Source organism: Geotrypetes seraphini, chromosome 7, assembly GCF_902459505.1.
Source record: "Geotrypetes seraphini chromosome 7, aGeoSer1.1, whole genome shotgun sequence".
Classification (NCBI taxonomy): Eukaryota; Metazoa; Chordata; class Amphibia; order Gymnophiona; family Dermophiidae; genus Geotrypetes; species Geotrypetes seraphini.
The window spans coordinates 66,481,275-66,487,274 of NC_047090.1; positions in this window are offsets into that span (position 1 = coordinate 66,481,275).

The following is a 6,000-nucleotide window of genomic DNA, read 5'->3' on the forward strand; positions in this document are numbered from 1 at the left end:
GCCACTTAATACTGAAAAGTACCCAATAGCATCAATTTATATAGTTTCAAGTTTATTAAAATTTTTGATTAAACACAAATCAAGATTTCTAAGCGTTTTACAAATTATGTTAAAAAGAGGGAAACGAAATTGACAAATGTCCGCTTAACAACACTTAACTAACAAAAAATTAGGAAAGTTGGGAGAACTACAAATTAAAAGTAAAGAAAACAAAAAAGGTAAACCACAATAGGGAGGGGAAGCAATTATCAGGATTATCGAGCAACCAGTGGCGTACCAAGGGGGGGGTCCGCGGGACCTGGTGGGCCACCGCGGGAGCGGACCGCTGGGCGAGATGGACCTCTGGTCTGACCCAGTGGAGGCAACTTCTTATATTCTTATGTTCATGATGAGGGTGCTCCCGGCCTTGGAGTCATTGGCGTCCGGTTATCCCCCGGCATCTCGCTTCCCCCAGGCCTCCCCGCACCATTTACCGTATAGAAGCAGCCTGCAGCAAGATCACAATGCCGGCGATCTTTTATGCTGCTTCGGTGCTGTTTCCTCCGCCGTGGTCCCGTCCCTCCTCTGACGTCAGAGGAGGGGTGGGGCCGAAGCGGAGGAAACAGCACTGAATCAGGGCAAAGATCGCCGGCATCGCAATCTTGCTGCAGGCTGCTTTTATACGGTAAATGGTGCGTGGAGGTCAGAGAGGCGAGCAGTCCTTCGGGTTGGGGTGAGCAGGCCTTCAGGGTGGGGCGGGCAGGCAGGCCTTCAGGGGGGATGCAGGCCTTCAAGGGGGGGACAAGCCTTCATGGGGGAGACAGGCCTTCAAAGGGGACATGCTTTCAAGGGGGACAGGCAGGCAAGCCTTCATGAGGGGGACAGGCCTTCAAGGGGAGGGGAAGGCCTTCAAGGGGGACAGGCAGGCAGGCCTTCAAGGGGAAGGACAGGCCTTCAAGGGGGGGGGGACAAGCCTTCGGGAGGGGTGCAGGCCTTCAAGGAGAACAGGCAGGCAGGCCTTCGAGGGGGATTCAGGCCTTTAAGGGGGGACAAGTCTTCAGGGGAGGGGGGTCCTGGTGTAGAAGTACACGGAGGGAAGGGGGGGTTCAAAGAGACTGCATATGCCGGACTTTGAGGGGGGAAGAAATAATGGATCTGAAAATAGAGGACAAGGAGAGAGATAATGGACCATGGGATTTAGGGAGGGAAGGAACAGAAAGGGGGAGAAGTTGGAGACAAGGGATGGTGTGGAGGGGAGATACTGGATAGGAGGGTAGTTGGGAAAAGAAAGAGAGACATGGTGGATTCTGGGGTGGGGATGTTGGATGAAAGGGTAGTTAAGAAAAGGTGGATCTGTGGAGGGAGATGAAAAAAAGGAAAGATGCCAGACCTCCTGGGGAGGGAAGGAAAATGGAAGGGGAGGACAGAAATGGCAGATGGATGGTTAGCATGCAGAAAGAAGAAAGAAGGAGACCCTGGCAAGCAAGTTATCAGAAGACAACCAGAGCCTTGGACCAACAAGATTTGAAAAATAACCAGACAACAAAGGGTAATTTTATTTTCTGTTTTGTGATTACAATATGTCAGATTTGAAACGTGTATCCTGCCAGAGCTGGAGTTAGACCACAAACGTGAGCTAGGATTTAACAGAGAGAGGAAAAGTCCTTTTTGTTTCTTTATTTTATTTACACCACAGCGCCAGTGTAGTTAGGAGAAGCCAAAGGGGGGGTGAAAAAGCTATAAAATAAACCCACCGGGATGTTTGAAAAAAAACAAACAAAAAACACCCAATTGGGCAGGAAAATCGAATCGAAAAACCAATTCAATAAGCTGAATTGAATCGAAATTTTTTTTTTCCTGAATCTGGCAGCACTAGTTTGCGCTATTGTCTTAGACTTTAGGACCTGCAATTGGGGAGAGATGGCATCCTCAGTACTTTATAATGAAAGTGAAACGAGGATTTGGTCAGACTGCTGAAGGGTCTGCATAAGAAAAATATTGTATAGGCTGGGGACATGAGACAGCAGGAAATGGGAACTTTTCTTCCTTCTGTTTTTGTGAATGGCAAGGCTGAGGATGTCAGAAAGTTCAGTTAAAATATGTGCTTTATAAGAAAATATAATAATGTGTTTTATAAAGTTTATAAGCATTGCTGGCCTACCCGGTGAGGTGTTCCTAATGGTGGTGGTGGTGGCAGCGTGTCAATGTGTTGAGAGGAAGAGGTGGTCTGGGAAATTCTGCTGAGCAAACTCCGGGCCCATTTCCATCCCCCAGTTAGTCCACTCCACTCAAATGGTTCACACACTGAGTGGGTCTTTGGGTGTTGTGCCTGGGTAGTTGTTTTGGGATCTCTTCCAGTGGTTTGTCAGTATCTCCTTGTGGTCCATAAGAACATAAGAAGCGCCATCTCTGGATCAGACATTCGGTCCATCAAGTCCAGCGATCCGCACATGCAGAGTCCCAGCCAGGTGTACACCTGGTGTAATTTAGTCTCTCGAAAGGAGATGTGCATCTAGATTGCTCTTAAATCCTAGGACGGTCGATTCTGCTATAACCTCCTCCGGGAGAGCATTCCAGGTGTCAACCACTTTTTGCGTGAAGCAGAACTTCCTGATATTTGTCCTGGACATGTCCCCATTTAGCTTCATTTCGTGTCCTCTTGTCCTTGTCGAATTGGATATTGTAAATAGTTTTTTTTCCTGCTCTATTTTGTTGATTTCTTTCAGTATTTTGAAGGTCGCGATCATATCCCCTCGCAGTCTCCTTTTCTCAAGAGATTGGAAAAAACAATCCCAGTCTCTTATGTCGTTCCTCATATTCCAATTTCTACATACCTTTTACTAGGTTCGTTGCTCGTCTCTGCACTCTCTCCAGCAGTTTTATATCCTTCTTTAGGTTGGGAGACCAATGTTGGACACAGTATTCCAAGTGTGGTCTGACCATTGCTCTATAAAGTGGCATTATAACCCTCTCTGATCTACTCATGATTCCCTTCTTTATCATGCCTAACATTCTATTTGCTTTCTTTGCCGCCTCCGCACATTGTGCCGACGGTTTCAGGATCCTATCTATCAGTACGCCCAGGTCCTTTTCCTGTTCACTCTTACCCAGAGTTGCTCCTGACATTCTATACTTGTGTTCCTTGTTCTTTCTGCCTAAATGCATTACTTTGCACTTTTCCACGTTAAACTTCATCTGCCAAGTTTCAAGTTTCAAGTTTATTGACTTTTTAATATACCGACCATCACAAAGTATCTGGCCGGTTTACAATAAGATTTATAAAAGTTTAAATATAAAATATAGTGAGTGAACATTAAAACATAATTTGACTAACATGAACGTGTGGATAAGAGGGGAAGGGAGGGGGAAAGTTACATATTTTAGAGAAGAAAGGGAGAAGTAGGGATGGGAAAAAACAGTTTGGGTAGGGTCGCTTTTTTAAAGCGGTTGGATATAGGAATTGGATTCGGACGAGTTTATTGGTCGCCCATTTCTCTAACTGATACAAGTCGCTCTGGAGTTCCTCGCTATACTTCTGCGATCTGATTGCCCGGCATAGCTTTGTGTCATCTGCAAACTTGATGATCTCACTGGATGTTCCTTCCTCTAGATCATTGATGAAAATATTAAATAAGATTGTCCCAAGTACCGAGCCCTGGGATACACCGCTAGTCACTTTCTCCCAGTCTGAGAAATTCCCATTTATGCCCACTCTCTGCTTTCTGTTCTCCAGCCAATTGCCTATTCATCTTTGTATATCCCCCTCTATTCCATGGCTTTGTAGTTTCCTGAGAAGTCTTTCATGAGGAACCTTGTCGAACGCTTTCTGGAAGTCCAAGTATATTATGTCCACCGGTTCTCCACAATCAATTTGTTTGTTCACGGTCTCAAAAAATTGAAGTAAATTTGTCAAACATGATTTCCCTTTCCTGAAACCATGTTGACTGGCTCTCATCAGGTCGTGTGTATCCAAGTGCCGGACTATGCTATCTTTAATCAGTGCTTCAACCATCTTTCCAGGGACAGATGTAAGACTCTGGTCTGTAGTTGCCCGGTTCTCCTCTTGACCCTTTTTTGAAAATTGGCTTGACATTTGCTATCTTCCAGTCATCCGGTATCTGTCCAGTTCTAATCGAAAGGTTGGCAAGTTTTTGCAGTAGTTCTTTTAAGACTCTTGGGTGAATTCCATCCGGTCCAGGGGATTTGTCACTTTTAAATTTGTCGATCTGGTAGTATATCTGGTCCAAGTCCACTTCTACTGTGGTGAGGCTGTCTTCTATTACTCCTTTGAACACTTCCACTGCTTCTGGTATTGTTGCGGTGTCCTCCTTCGTAAAGACAGACACAAAGAAGGAATTTAGGCTGTCTGCAATTTGTTTGTTTTCCTTGATGTACCCTTTTCTTCCCTGGTTGTCCAGTGATCCCACCGCCTCTTTTGTGGGTTTTTTCCCTTTTATGTATCTAAAGAAGGGCTTGAAGTTTTTGGCCTCTTGCGCTAATTTCTCCTCATAGTCCTTTTTGGCATCCCTCACCACCTTGTGACATTTCATCTTTATGTTAGTTCCAAGCTTTGGTTGTTTTCGTGCGTTTCCATTTTTTAAAAGAGTCCTTCTTTTCTTTTATGGCTTCCTTCACCTGTCTAGTAAGCCATGCCGGTTCTCCTTTGCCTTTAGTTTTCCTTTCTTTGGAAATCTGCAGAATGTAGAGATTTTGTGCTTCCGTGATAGCATTTTTCAGTAGGGACCATGCCTGATCTACCGTTAACTTTGTTAACCTTAGCATTAAACTTCAGAATATGTTTGTAACAGCACTGCTTGTGTGGCATTAGGCTATGTATTGATCGAAAGAAAAAAACAGATCTTTGCACATTTTTGCACTATATGGTGGGTGTATGAGGAGATTCACATTTCCTGCACAGCTAAATCCATGTGAAGTTACCTTGTGCTGTATTTGACATCTAGCAAGGTCTCTGTTTGGAAGGAAAGATCTAAGCTTAAAAATGTAGTGGCCAGAAGTTATGGTAAAAGCAGATAGCGTAGCTGGTTATAAGAAAGGTTTGGACAAATTCCTGGAGGAAAAGTCCATAGTCTGTTATTAAAACATGGGGGAATCGTCTGCTTGCCCTGGATTGGTAGCATGAAATGTTGCTACTCTTTGGGTTTTGACCAGGTACTAATGACCTGGATTGGCTATCATGAGACTGGGCTACTGGGCATGATGGACCATTTGTCTGACTCAGTTAGGCTATTCTTATGTTATGTTCTCATCTGTAGGGGCCTTTGTTTTCACTTCTTATTTTAATGTATTTTTTTTCTGGGAACTTATCAGTGTTTTTTATAATAGGAACAAAAATGGAAGAGAATTAATGTGTGTGGAATGGGGGGGGGGTTAACTAATTTCTTTAGCTAAATAATTCAATCCACCTCAATCAGACAAAGGAGAACACATGCACCACTCACACAGGTAATTGGTAAGGTCCCACTTGGAGTATTGTGTTCAGTTTTGGAGACTATATCTGGCGAAGGACGTAAGAAGACTTGAAACGGTCCAGAGGAGGGCAACGAAAATGATAGGAGGCTTGCGCCAGAAGACGTATGAGGAGAGATCAGAAGTCGTGAATATGTATACCCTAGAGGAAAGGAGAGACAGGAGAGATATGATTAAGACGTTCAAATACTCGAAGGGTATTAACGTAGAATATAATCTTTTCCAGAAAAAGGAAAATGGTAAAAACCAGAGGACATAATTTGAGGTTGAGGGGTGGTAGATTCAAAGGCAATGTTAGGAAATTCTACTTTACGGAGAGGGTGGTGGATGCCTAGAATGTGCTCCCGAGAGAGGTGGTGGAGAGTAAAACTGTGACTGAGTTCAAAGAAGCGTGGGATGAACACAGAGGATCTAGAATCAGAAAATAATATTAAAAATTGAACTAAGGCCAGTACTGGGCAGACTTGCACAGTCCGTGTCTGTATATGTCCATTTGGTGGAGGATGGGCTGGGGAGGGCTTCAATGGCTGGGAC